Genomic DNA, 14,553 nt, shown 5'->3' with positions numbered 1-14,553 from the left:
TTTGTTTAGGAACTTATTTTACTACTTACTCCTCTCACTCTGGTATCAGGAAGAGTCAGATTTTACTGAAATTTTGATGAAAATCTATTCAGTTGTGTTGCTGAATTACAACATCTGTTGAATTCAGTCTTTCAAAGTTTCTTATGGGAAAGTTAGGGTACTGTTTAGGGAAGAATGAGATAATGAAATTAGAATGGAGACATGTGTTTGGGTCCAGATGAAACTGATAATCTTGAACCTCCAAGTCACTCAGGCTTTTTTTCCAGTAGAAGTAGTGTGTCCTTCTGTGTCTGAGGAAACTAGCCTTCTTGTTCTTGAAAATTGTGTGATTTTCCCATCTGGGGTAGATGCCTTGAAGCGGGATGCTCAGGTTCAAGACCAATCCAAACCACCTAGTGTGGTTGCTAGATAAATAGCCAGGGTAAAATCTTAGTCTGCTCCAGGGGGCAGGTAAACACTACAACTTTGGAGGAAATTGCTTACACACCAAGAGAATTGAAAGACTGCTAATATATAATCAGCAGAGACCTTGGAGGTCTCTGGGCCTCTTGGGAAGTTCCTTACAAACAGTTGACTGAAGCAGAAACAACTAAGGCTGGTTCACAAATAGATCTGCATGATATTCTGGTACCACCTGAAAGTGGATAGCTGTAGCGCTACAGTGCTACGTGGGTAACTTTGAAGGACAGTGGTGCAGGAAGGAAATCCCTGCCATTGGCTGGAACTTCACGTGGTACTTTGGTTATTCACGTTGCCGGGAGCGAGAGCCAAATATGAAGTACACTATTTATGGGCAATATCAAATAGGCTAGAGGTAACTGACTTGGAAGGTCAGTGACATATAGTCTAAAGAAGAGATGTGTATGGATGTGTCAAATGGGGCACAGGATGTAGAAGATATTTTTGTCCTATGTGAATGTCTACCAATGGGTATCTATTGCAGAGGAAGCTCTTAAAGATGAGGTGGACAAAATGATGTGCTCTTTGGATGTCCCCACCCACACTAGTATTTCTTCGATGGGCTCATTAACAAAAATAGCTATGGTGGCAGAGATGGAGGCTATATGTGGTGTCACTTTTATCAGTGATACTGCTTAATTTTTAATCTACCAGCAGCAGAGACTAACATTTAGTTCCTGCTATGCCACCATTCCCTGGGGGAACAACCCAACAGAAGGCTGATTTTATTGGATCTCTATTAGTATTATGGAAAGTGCAGGGATTCATCCTCAGTGGAATACACAAGTATTTTGCATATATATTTTCCCTCATTATTCCTACTACTTCTAATAACACTGTTCATGGTCTCACAGAGTACCTTATGTGGTATTTTTACGTAGTATGGCTCCTGATCAGTGTACTCATTTCACTGCAGATGAAATAAAGCAGTAGCATCATCCTCAGTGAATTAACTGATCTTATCACATTACCCATCACCCAGAAGAATGGAGGCTTACTGAAGGCTCAGTCATAGTGCTACATGGAAGACGACACCCTAAAAGAATGGAGTTCTGTCTTCAAGCATATGGTGTATCTGTTGAATTAGAGACCATTATATAGTGCTGTCTCGTCTTTATCCAGAAGATATAGCTTGGGAAGGGTAGAAGTGGTAGTGGCTCCTCTCACAATTGTACCTAATACCCCATCTTGGCAACTTTGAGCTCTGGTTTTAAGGTCTCTGATCACAAAGAGGGCAATGTGTCCACCAGGGGACATAGCAAGGGTTCTGTTGAATTAGAAGATGAGACCATATTTATGTTTCTGACATCGTATTTTAGATCTTTTTGTTTTATGTGTTCCCTAACTACTGATTGTAGTTATAGTTTATTTTGTTACTTTTAACCTTCATACTAGCTTTTTAAGTATCTGATTTAGTGTTTATTATATGTTTGCCTTTACCAGTGAGGTTTTTCCTTTCATACATTTTCTTATTTATGCTTATGGCCTTTTCTGCTTACAGAGAGAGGATCCTTTAACATTTCTTATAAAGCCAATTTAGTGGTAATGAACTTCTTTAGTGTTTGGTTGTCTGGGGAACTCTTTAGCTCTCCTTCAATTCTGAATGCTATCCTTGGGTAGAGTATTCTGAGTTTTAAGTCTCTTTCTTTCAGCACTTTAAATGTAATCTACCACTCCCTTTTGGCTTATAAAGTTTCTGTCTCAGAGAAACGAGCTGGTTGCCTTATACGGTGGTTGCCCTTTTATGTGAGTAGTTGTTTTCCTCTTGCTGCCTTCAAGATTGTCTTTTAACGTTGGCCATTTTAATTGCAATATATCTTGGTTTGGATCTCTTTGGATTCAGCTTGTTTGGAACTCTCTGTGCTTTCTGGACCTAAATGTCTGTTTCCTTCCCCAGGTTAGGAAAGTTCTTAGCCATTATTTCTTCAGTTAAATTTCTGCCCCTGTCTTTCTTCTCTTTCTGGAATCCCTATAATGTGATTGTTAGTGTGCTAGATGTTGTCCTAGAGGTCCCTTAAATTATATATATAATTAGCATTATTCTTTTACCTTCTTGCTGTTCTGAGAGATTTCCACTAATCCGTTCTTGTATATTATCTAATCTGCTGGTGATTCCTTCTAGTGTATTTTTTCATTTTATTATTCTATTCTTCAGCTCAAATTGGTTCTTTATTACATTTTCTAACTCTTAGCTGAAATTCTCACTGAGTTCTCTTCTATTCTCAAGTTTGGTGAGCATCCGTATGACTATTACTTTGAATTCTTTAGCAGGCAAATTACTTATTTCTGTTTCGTAAGGATTTTTTCCTTGCTCTTTCATTTGAAATATATGCCTCAGTGTTCTCATTTTGTTTGACCTTCTGTGTTGGTTTCTACGAATTAGATGAAATAGTTCTCTCTCCCAGTCTTGAAAACGTGGCCTCACGTAGAAGTAACCTCACTATGGATTGTGTATGGTTTTGGCAGACTGGTAGGAGCTGGGTGTGCATGTACAGTGCCTGAAGTGCCAGCCGGCAGGGCCCAGCAGGCTTGAGATGGGGTAGCCCAGTGCGTGTGAGTATGCAGTGGTGCCCTGTTGGTCCAGGTGTCTGGGGCTGAAGTGGGCTCTGGGCCATGTGGCACGGTGTGCGTGTGCACGGTGGTGCCCTGGCTGTCCAGGCTGAAGCTGGCTCTGGGCAGGGCAGCGAGGAATGTTCTGGGGCAGCCTTGCACATCGGCCAGAGGATTCTGGATAGGATGCTGGATAGAGGTTCCACTTGCATTATGGAAACATACATAATGTAAACAGTTGTGCTCACTGGCCCCCCCCCCCCGCAATCCCGTCGTTCCCCACTCTTCTCCATGTGGTCTCTCTCTCTCGTTTACTGTACAGAAACTGTTTCAGTCAATCCTCAGTTGTCTCTCAGGAAGAATTGATCTATACGTAGGTGTTTATTCGGGGTGCCCGTGGGAGGGGGCAAGTTTAGCATCTCCTACACTGTCATCTTGTCCCCATCTCTTGCCTAAGATAGTTTGATTGTCACAACTAGGGGTGTGCTACTACCACATCTAGTGAGTGGAGACTAGAGATACTGCTAAAATTCTACAATTCAGAGGACAGCACCCCACCACCCACAACAGAGAGTTATCCAGTACGTAATATCCATAGCGCTGAGGCACTGCTCTAGTGCTATCTCATGTTTAAGCTGTCGGCTACTTTGTTAGAACATTTCCATTATATCTGCTCCCCTCTTGGCTTTCGGTCTTCCCTCTGTACTGTGCCTCAGAGCCAATCTTTGTCTTGCAGTTCTAGGGTATATTCCATCATCATTTCTAGTCAGCACTTGTGAGCATGTTGGTGGTTGGCAGAGGGGAGAGCATCTTTGGTGTTCTGACTATGTCTCAGCCAGGCATAATCTTAGAAAGGAACTGTCTCAGGCACTAAGAACCTGAGTCTCAAGGATGTGGCCTTCTCAAGTGTTCCCATCCCTCTTTCAGTTGTAGTGCTGGGCCTGGCAACAGATATTCTAGTTCCTCTCTTATGTAGAGAGGTGTTTTTGTTTGTTTGTTTGTTTTAATGGACTTATTTAGAACAGTTTGAGGTTCACAGAAGCACAGCATAAAATACAGAGAGTTTTCATATACTCCCTACCCCCACGCATGCACAGACTCCCTGATTATCAACAACCCCCACTGAGTGGTACATTTGTTATAATCGATGAACCTACACTCACACATCATTATCACACAAAGTCCATAGTGTGCGTTAGGGCTGACTCTTGGTGCTGTTTATCCTGTGGGTTTGGAAAAATGTATAATGGCATGTACCCACCATTGTGGTATCATACAGGAGAGTTTCACTGCCCCAAAATTCTGATGCTCTGTGTGTATTCCTGCTTCTTTCTCAGGGGGAAAAGTTTCTTCCTTCCTCCCTTCCTTCCTTCCTTCCTCTCTCCCTCCCTCTCTTTCTTTCTTCTTCTTTTTTAACCTCTTGCTTACTCAGCTAAAAGTGTTTCCACTGTGTGACAGTTTTGTTCTTCTTCTCCATGCAGAATAAGGCTTTTGTTCTACAGGGGAGATAGGTGGGTAGAGTTTGGCAGTGGCTACTTTTCTGCTCCCCTAGCCAATACTGGTGGGAGACGACTCTTAAGATTCTTCCATCTTCTCTGTAAGCACCTGGTGGGTGATGTGGGTATCCAGGTGTGTTCCTGGGATCGTGATCTCACAGTTGCCAAGGAATGGAAATGCAGATCGGAGAGGCAAATTTAAGCGGCACACAGTTTTATTGTAAAGAGCAAGAAAAAAAGCTCTCAGGAGAGAGGGGGGACCTGAAAATGGAATGCCCCGCAGGCTAAGCTGCACCTATATGTCCTGCGTCTGCAGTCTTCAAGTTGTTTACCAGAAGCTGATTGCTCCAACCTCCTCCCCTCCCCACCCCCCTCACCCCTATACCTGGGTTGGTGTCTTGGCTGATTCTGCAGTTTGATATGGTAGCCCCTCCAGCCCAGTTCCCTTCTCCACATTTTTCTGCCAGCTACTTTGAAACTGTTTCTCTGGGCCTTGATGTCCTCCGCCGCGGTCCTGTCCCTGACTGCCTATAACTTTCTTATCTCAATCTCCCCACTGATGATGTAACCCTACCTGCCTTTAGAGGGAGGGGCAAAGACCGCTCTGGCTGCTTCCTGCTGAGAAAGGGCAGAGTTTGGGCCAGCAGTGGGCTAGTCTGTCAGAGGGCGGTCTAGTGGTCCATGGTAGATGGGTGGGTGTTGGAGGTCCATGTGCGGCTCCATGTTGAGTACCATTTGTAGCTTTATGGTTTCTAGGCGAGAAGCGATAAACCGAATGAGCAGATTGAGGATGCAGGGTCCGAATGAAAGCAGAAAGAGGACTAACCAGCAGGGGCTGTAGCCATTGTAAGAGTTGAACGCTCTGGGACGTCCACCAGTCTGAGAGATTTTCGATGGAAGTTACGAGTTCATTTGCAGTGTCTAAGTGGGTGACCATGGACCCAGAATGATTTATGTAGAAACAGCGTCTCTCTTTTAGGTAGGCACATGTGCCCCCTACATAAGAAGTTAATAAGTCTAGAGCCCATCTGTTTTAAAGAACCACCCCTACTAGTGAATCTACCTGTTGGGTAAGCTTCTGTATTCCAGTAGTGGTTTCTTTTAAAGATTATTCTAGTTGGCCCCCTAAGGCAGTAATGGATGCTCCTAAAATCCCGGTTAGAAGTGGGATTAGAACCAGCGCTACTGCGACCCACCATGCTCTGGGGTGCAGTTGTTTCAAAACATGTGGCATATAACTGGTGCTGGGAGCATACTGTGTTTCCCCGAAAATAAGACCGGGTCTTATATTAAGGTTTGCTACAAAAGAGGCATTAGGGCTTATGTTCAGGGGATGTCATCCTGAAAAATCATGCTAGGGCTTATTTTCTGGTTAGGTTTTATTTTCGGGGAAACACAGTAGTCTGCCATGGGAGCCAGGAAAGCAAGGCTACAGAGGTCAGTCCAGCCAGGAGGTAGGGTGAGGTAGGCTTTGGTGCCACAAAAGAAAAAGAGACCTTCCTCAGGTATTAGATTAAGATTAAACCTGCATGTATAGAGGGTTTGGGGTTTGCCCAGACTGGAGGACGTTCCACTCAGTTTTTGCCAAATTAAAGTTAGAGTCTATCCATGTTGAGTCTATCGGAGACTGTGGAAGCTAAAGCGCTTGAGGGGTAGGTTTTTAGGGAGAACCAGTGAGTGCAGAGGAGCAGTCCCGAGGCCAAAGTGACCTGTGATGTGTTGCAGACTACATGAGACCATCCTGCGGAACAGGATAGGTTTGTGGTGGCTGTAAAGGATGCCCTCCTTGGGGGGGTTCAGGGGTCCTGAGGAACATGTGATATTTGGTGGGGGTTTTATTTGCCTGTAGCGTGTTATAATTCGGGGAATTCCAATGTTCTTCCCCTGAATTGGTGGTGAAATTGAAAGTGAATTTACATTGGGAAGAGAGAAGCTCCCCAGGCATACAGGAACAATTCCAGGCATTTAGGTTGAATAGCATTTTCTCAGCAAAGTTGAAAAGTGGCAGAAGTATTAAGGCTTAGCCTATCTAGCCAGGTGAGAGTCTGGGTTTCACTGGACTGGGGACTTGATCGTCTCTTGCTCTCCATGGCCTCCCTCAAGGTGGTCAGAAACAGTCCCTCAATGGCCTGGTTGGGGAAACAACTAGTGTAAGAAATGGAGAGGGTAACAGTGTAATTGGCTCATAGCCAGGTGAAAATAGGGGTAGGAATAGTGGTCCCCCGGGATTTCCTTCCACAGATCTAGCAATCGGTTAGGTTAAAGGTGGCTGCCATCAGCTGGACCCATTCTGAGATTCCCTCTGCCCGGAGGGCATGGGTGGCAGCCAGAAGGAGAACAAGGGAGACGAATCCTGCGGTCATCCTGGACTTCGGGAAGGTTTCATAGTACTACTAGAGTGAGTCCTAAGAATACGATGCAGATCAGTCCCAAACTCAAGCCTGCCCACGAGAGACAGTGGCAGGGAAGGGGTGTCGGGTCTAGGGCAGCACAGATGAGGGTGAATGGTAAGAAAGAGGAAAAAGGTAAGTATTAGGAGAATGTAACCCCATTATCGTCCCTCTGGGGTTAAGTCCCACCATCCAGGCACTTATCTGAATGGTGCAGGATTACTTTCAGACCTCCTTGGGGATGGCTGGAGGATTCAGGGCTGGGATCTACAGGTGTCAAGGGCTTACCCGAGAGTGGTGGATCCAGGAGATGAATTCTGGCACCTTAAATGCCGTGGGAGTGGAAAGGATTGCCGTGTAGGGCCTTTCCAGACCGGGTCTAGACTAGGTGACAGAGGGAAGGGTTTTAATAAGAATTTCATCACCTGGAGAAAATAGGGGCTGCCTTTTTCTCTGGGTTGTGATCCCGATATCTGTTGGATGGCCTGTTGGAATTGGGCCAGAGAGGTAACATGCTGGGTTAATTTTGTGGTTTCACGGTCTACTAGTAGGTCATTTGTTAGGAAGGACCTGCCATAGAGCATCTCAAGGGGGCTTAGGCCCCATTTGTTGGGATTTTTTTGAATACGAAGGAGAGCTATAGGGGGCAAGGTGGTTCAGCTTTGGCTAGTTTCTTGGTATAGCTTTTGAAGATGTCTTTTAATAATGCCACTGGTCTTTTCTACCTGGCCAGCAGACTGGACTCTCCACACACAGCGGAGATGGAGGTTTATTGCCAAGGCTTTAGAAACTCCTTCGGTGACTGAGGATTTGAAAGAGGGTCCCTTGTCACTTTGGAGGGACCTGGGGAGACCAAACCTGGGTACGATTTCTGTGATTAGAGCTTTAACTACCTCTATAGCTTTTTCAGTCCTTCAGGGAATGGCCTCAGCACAATGTGTGAAGGTGCCTACTAGGAGATATTTGTATCCTTTTGCTTTGGCATTTGGGTGAAATCTAACTGCCAGTCCTCCCCTGGGTATTTACCCTGCCTTTGTATTCCCATGGGTGTTCGAGGATGTGTTAGGGGGTTGTTTCTATGGCAGACCTCACAGGAGGGAAGGATGTTTGTTATAGTTTTGCGAATATCTTTGCCTATGAATAACCGTTGAGCCACCTGTACGGTTTTGTCCCAGCCTAAATGGAAGGTCTGGTGTAGGGTTTTGAGGACCTTCCACTGATTTGCTGCTGGGAGGTGGAGACAGCCATCCTCACTTTGTAGCCATCCAAAGGCATGTAAGTGTAGCCCGTCTTTGTCCACTGTTGTTCTTCTTGTGTGTATTGGGGCCTGATACGTGTTGCCAATCTGTCCCAGCTATTGTGGGAGCTAGTTTGGCGGCGGTTTTGGCCACCTGATCTGCTAGACAATTACCTTCAGAAACCTCGTCCTTTCCCTTTTGGTGTCCCTTGCAATGTCTGACCGCTATTTTTGGGGGGAGGTGTACTGATTGGAGTAACCAGTTGATCTCCTGATGATATTTGATGGGAGACCCAGTGGCTGTTAAGACATTTCTTTTTTTCCAGATGATTCAATGGCATGTAAACCTAAGTAGGCATATTTGGAGTCAGTAAATATGTTAGCCCTATTGTCTTGGCTCAGTTCCAAGGCTCGGGTGAGGGCAGTAAGTTCAGCTAGCCGAGCGCTAGTCCCGGGGGTCAGGGCCTTTTCTTCTATGGTCTCATGCAAAGTGACTACAGCATAGTCAGCTTGGCGGCCCCGTTTTCTATAAAAGAGCTCCCAACAGTGAAGAGCGTCCACTTTGGGTTGTCTAGGGGCATATCCTGCAAGTCCCACCTGACCGCATAGGTCTGTGCTAACACCTGTTGACAGTCGTGTGTGAGTCTTGTGTCATCCTCAGGGAGGAAGGTGGCAGAGTTTAAGGTAGAGCATGTCCTGAGCTGTGTGATCGGGCCTTCCCTGGCATTTTAAGAGATGAGCATCTGTGAGCCAGTGGCTGTTTTCAGTGTTTAGTAATTCCTGAATGTGGTGTGGCGTGTGTACTGTGAGGTCTTGATCCAGGGTGAGTTTGAGGGCCTCGGGTACTAGAAGGGTGGTTGCTGCAACTCTCCGGACGCAGGCAGGCCACCCGCGAGCTACTAAGTCCAGCTCCTTGCTTAAGTACCCTATCGGTTGTTGGGCAGGCCCTTTTTGTTGGGTCAAGACCCCAGGCGCCATTCCTTTTCTCTCTGTGATGTGTAAGTTGTAGGGCCCCCTGGTCGGAAGGCTCAAAGCCGGGGCAGTTAGTAAAGCCTGTTTCAGGAGGTTAAAGGCCTGTTTTCCCTCGGGGTTCCCGAGCACCAGGTGCGTCGTGGCTTCCTGTGTATCTTTAATTGTTTGGTACAGCGGTCTGGCTATTTCCCCATAGCCAAGAACGCATAGAAGCACTATCCTGTTAAGCCAAGAAAATCTCTAAGTTGCCTAAGAATTCGTGGAAATGGGGTACGTGGAAATGGGTTGGCCCCTTTCTGGCCCTAGGGCTCTCTGTCCTTCCAAAAGCGTTAAGCCCAAATATTTGACTGTGGTCTGGCACATCTGGGCTTTGGCCTTAGAAATTTTGTAACCCCTTGTAGCCAGGAAGTTTAGGAGGGCAGTTGTTCTGTGGCTTATAAGGCTCTGGGGGTCCGGGGGGGAGCGCACAAGAGATCATCTACATATTGGAACAGGGTTCACTGGTCGGAGGAGTCGGACAGGCCCTTTGAGAGGGCCTGTCCAAATAGATGGGGGCTGTCCCTAAACCCCTGGGGAAGGACCGTCCATGTGGGCTGCGAGGTCTGGCTTTCGGGGGTCCTCAAAGGCAAAAAGGTACTGTGAATCAGGGTGTAAGGGTAAGCCGAAGAAGGCATCTTTCAAGTCTAAGACAGTAAACCATTTGGTTTCTTTAGGTATTTGGCCTAAAAGTGTGTAAGGATTTGGGATTATAGGGTGTATGGGGACGACCGCCTCATTGATGGCCGGAGGTCCTGTACCAACTGCCAGTCTCCGCTGGGTTTTTGGACTCCCAGGATAGGGGTGTTACAAGGACTGTTACATGTCTGCCTTTTTAAGGTTATTGATAACTGAGATTAGCCCTTGTCGAGTCTAGGTTTTAAATGCTACTGCCTCCTGCAAGGAAACGTATACGGGTCCTTGAGGTAAACACAGATTGGGGTAGCCATTAGGGCACGGCCGACTATTCCAGTCTTGGCCCAGAGCTCAGGGTCAATGTCTGTTTCTATTACTGGGTGGCAGTTGGGAATTTGTCCAGGGGTTAGGAGGGCTACGGTTCCTGGCTATGTCATGAGATCTCTTTCCAGCAGGGGAGTGGGACTTCCTGGCATGACCAAAAAGGAATGAGAAAACAATAAGTCACCCCACAAACACCCTAGTGGTTGTGAGAAATATTGGGTGACTGGCTTTTCGGTTACCCCGTGGATGGTAGCACAGTGATTTGAGAGTGTCCGTGGGTTAGAGAGGAGGATGGAGAAAGTGGCTCCTGTATCCAGGAGGAAGTCAACAGGCTCCCCCTCTATTTTTAGGAGTACCTGGGGTCAGGGGTCCCTGTGGGCAACTGGGACGTGGGAACCGTTGTTAAAGAGCCTCGGGCCCCCTCAGTCTCATGTGGGGGCCTGGCTCGATGTGCTGGCCCTGGGGGTTGAGGCCCCTGAGTACATTCCAGTTTCCAGTGGTCTCCTCCACAGAAGGGCCGTGGTCGGGGTGGTCTCCGTGTTGCCACCAGTGTCTGGGAGCACTCTTTTTTCCAGTGCCCGGACCGTCCACTTTGATAACTGTTGGATTTTCCCCTGATCTCCTGTGGGACAGTGGCCTGAAGAGCTGCTATAAGCATCTCCATTTTCCTTTTGATCTTTTTTACTTTATTTTGTGCCTCTTCCTGGTCTCCATTATAAAACGCCGTGTTGGCTACCTTAAACAATTGTGCTGTGTGCCCTTGGGCCCCACAGCCAATTTGTGTAGCTTTCTGCAGAAATCCGGGGCAGCCTGAGTTACAGACTTGTCCCTAAGGATCATGTCTCCTTCCAGGGTAGCTGATAGGGCTGTGCTTGATCAGGGCCTCCCTGAGACGCTATCACAAGGCGGAGGGGTTCTCGTCTGATCCCTGACTGATGGTGAGAGTTTGGAATAGTTGAGGGGCTTAGCCCAGGGCTTTTTTAAGCCCTCCAAGATACATGCCAGAAAATGCTTCCTCTGCCAGTTTCCTGTGGCGGTATCGGGGTCCCATTGGGGATCATTGGTGGGGACTGCCTGCTTTCCTGTGGGGAAGGGCTACCTGACAGGATCCCATCCTGTCTTTTCATCATGGTGTACTAAACATTGATCATCCCCGAATGGCTCAGCGGCTTGTAGAGCCGCTTGTCTTTCAGAGCTGGTAAGTGTCTGATTAAGGATTACCATGGTGTCCTTTCATGAGAGTTTGAAAACTTGGCTTAGGTTTTGGAAAGCCTCTATGTATTTGTCTGGGTCCTCTGAAAACTTTCCTGTCTTCCTTTATTTATTTGAAGTCTTGTAGGGAGAAAAGGACCTGGACTCGGACCGGGCCGAATTCTCCTGGCATCTCTTGTAATGGCAAGACAGTTGCCCTATGGGTGGGGTGGCCATGGGCAGGCAGTCCTGGGGAAGGAGGATGCTGAGGGATAACTCGGGCTTGCAGAGGGAGGGGGAACGTGAGAGGCCTGAGGAGAGACCTCTGGGTAGGTATGTGGTTCCTGTAACCCGACTCAAGTGACGGGGAAAGTGTCTGTCTAAGGAGAAGCCTTCGGTGGAGCGGGGCATGAGGCCAGGGCCAGCAGGCCGGGTCAATTTTACATTTCTTGCATAAGTTTGGATCATCCCTCGGGGCTAAAAAGGCCTGAACATATGGAATTTCAGGCCATTGACCTTCCCGTCTACAGAATGGGTCTAATTGTATCATGGTATTGTAATTGATCCTTCCCTCAGGAGGCCAGGTCTCCCGTCTTCTCCCCATCTTTGTACTGGGGCCACGCTTCAGAGCAAAAGGATATCATACACTGTTTCTTCAGGGTCTGGGGGTCACATTTATCCCAGTGTCTCAGGATGCATTTCAGGGGGGTGTGGGCGGTTGAGGGCTGAGTGCCCATCTGAAAGGGAGAAAGAAGAGGAAAGGCGTCCCTGTTTTGCTCTTTCTCCTGCTAATCTGCCCAGGGCGTCCCCTAGAGCCAAGGTCTAACACACTGCGTGACCAGGAGCTAGATTGTGGGGAGTGGCAGGTTGCCAGGATTAGTCACGCTCCCCTGGGCCGCCTGCCCTGGACCCCGAGTGAATGCTTGCCCACCCCTGTGATCGGAGACCTGTATAATGCATGGCGGACGACGGGTCATCTTAGGGTGTATGGATGGCGGCCCCAGCTCTGGGCATCCCTGAAATTGATGGCCCGGGCTATGTAGAAGTGACTCTGTTTGAAGAGAATGGAGATGAGGGTGTAAATGGCCCAGACCTGGCAGGATGGGTACTCTAAGGAGTCCCAGTCCTGATGTGGGCTAAGGAAAAGGTTGCAAAAGCCCAAAAGGCCTCAAAGAACGAGGATTTCTTAACATAGGGGAATCGGGTCTGTGGGAGGTAACTTTGGTGACTCTGCCGGAGGGGTGGCAAAAACAGAGGTGTAAGAGAAAGGTGGCAAGATATTTGGGCCCCCATGGATGGAGGCCCAAGTGAGCATGGGCCACCAGGCAAGAGCTACTGGGGCAGGAGTGGGCCAGGGAACAGAAACAACAGAGGTGCTGGGTGGGAACCTCAGGGCAACACCGTCTACGGTTGAGGGCCTGGAGGAGATCCCCGTGGGACTCGAGGAGGAATTCCACCAGGTGTTTGAAGAGAAAGTCCTGGTGACTAAGGAAGTGTGGTAAAGGCAAAGGTCCATTTTCTTACCTTAGATGTCGCGAGGAATAATGTGTCAGGCAGGTGAGGAGGTCTAACAGGAAGGGGCCCGGACCAACGTCTCACAAACCGTCAAAAATAGGAGAGGCTGAAAAGAGAACGACAGTATGAGAGGGATGGGTCCAAGGCACCCGTTTGGGCTGTCGGACCGGCCTGGGACCACGGAGACCTTTAGGACCCACTGTAGTGTTGCTATGTCCAGGGTCCCGCAGTTGTTATCCTAGGTCCGTTCCAATGGTCATGCGCCAAGGACGCTGCCCTCCCCGCAGAGAAAGAGAAGTCGAGCAGCAGGTGGCTGACATTCCTCATACAAATCGGGGGATCCGCCGCCTCTGGTCCCAGAAGACCTGTCCACTGAGTCTTAGAGATTGGCAGCCACGCTAGTCGCCTTTAAATGGCTGACGGAGGCCCAATTTTCGTGTGACAGGAGAAAGGGATGAAAATGATGAAGGCCCGGGACGGCAAGTAGAAAGGCAAAGATAATATTTACCTCTCCTTACATCCTGGACGAGCCCCCAAATAATGTGGGTATCCAGGTGTGTTCTCGGGATTGTGATCTTGCGGTTGCCGAGGAATGGAAATGCGAATCGGAGAGGCAAATTTAAGCAGCACACAGTTTTATTGCAAAGTGTAAGAGAAACGCTCTTTGGAGAGAGGGGGATCTGAAAATGGAATGCCCCGCAGGCTAGGCTGCACCAGACACTATACGTCCTTGAGTCTGCAATCTTTATGTTGTTTACCAGACGCTGATTGCCCTTCCTCCCCAAACCCTCCAAACCTAGGCTGGTGTCTTGGCTGAGTCTGCAGTTTGCTGTGGTAGCCCCTCCTGCCCAGTTCCCTTCTCCACATTTTTCTGTCAGCTATTTTGCAACTGTGTTCTTTGGCCTTGATGTCCTCTGCTGCAATCCTGTCCCTGACTGCCTATGACTTTCTTATCTCAGTAGGGTTTGTTGAAGAAAAGCAATTTGATGCAAATCCCCCTTTCATGGGACCTGCAGGGTCTTCACACTAGCCACAGTGGGCCTATGACAATCCATTGGAATTTTTCAGCTGAATACTCTTAGGCGCTCATAGGCCATTCAGCATTTTCTACTGTAGGTTAGCAAATGCTTGGGTCCTTTGGGTACTGGGAAAATGACATTGTACCTCGGCTCTTCGTCTTCTTGAAGGAAAGACTTCAATGAAGAGACAGAGTTTGTGCACCATAGAACATCAAGAAGTTTATTAGTCAAAGCAAGTACACTCTGAGACACAGAGTGCGCTGACTCAAGAGAGGAAAGCAGCCTCTCCTTGCATTGCGTGAAGGCTTTTATTTCTATGGGTAGAATTGCCTCCCCCTCTCCCTTCTCTTATCTCTCTTGCTCCCCCTGATGTGCCTAGTCCTCCCTTCTCTGGCTTTTAACAGCTCATTCCTTTGATTTAGGGGCGTGTGCAAACACATCTCTTTGGACTATGGGAAAACCTGGAATCCTGTTGAGCTAGTAAGTAAGGTATTGGTGGTCCTGACAAATAGGATGTGTTCTCTGATAAGCAGGATGTCCTCTCTTCTAATGCATTTCTTTGATTTAGAGGTATGTGTAAGCCTGGAATCCTGCTGGGCTGCCCCAAGAGGTCTTGACCCAAGTAGGAGCTGCAGCAAGGGGCTGCCTAACCAGGGTTAGCTAAGTTTCTCCGCCTGCTCATTTCTATCTACCTACCTACCCTATCACTTTTTCTCCCTACAGGAGCT

Source organism: Rhinolophus ferrumequinum, chromosome 13 (assembly GCF_004115265.2).
Source record: "Rhinolophus ferrumequinum isolate MPI-CBG mRhiFer1 chromosome 13, mRhiFer1_v1.p, whole genome shotgun sequence".
NCBI lineage: Eukaryota > Metazoa > Chordata > Mammalia > Chiroptera > Rhinolophidae > Rhinolophus > Rhinolophus ferrumequinum.
The sequence above is the reverse complement of the archived record's forward strand: the minus strand, read 5'-3'. Positions refer to the sequence as shown.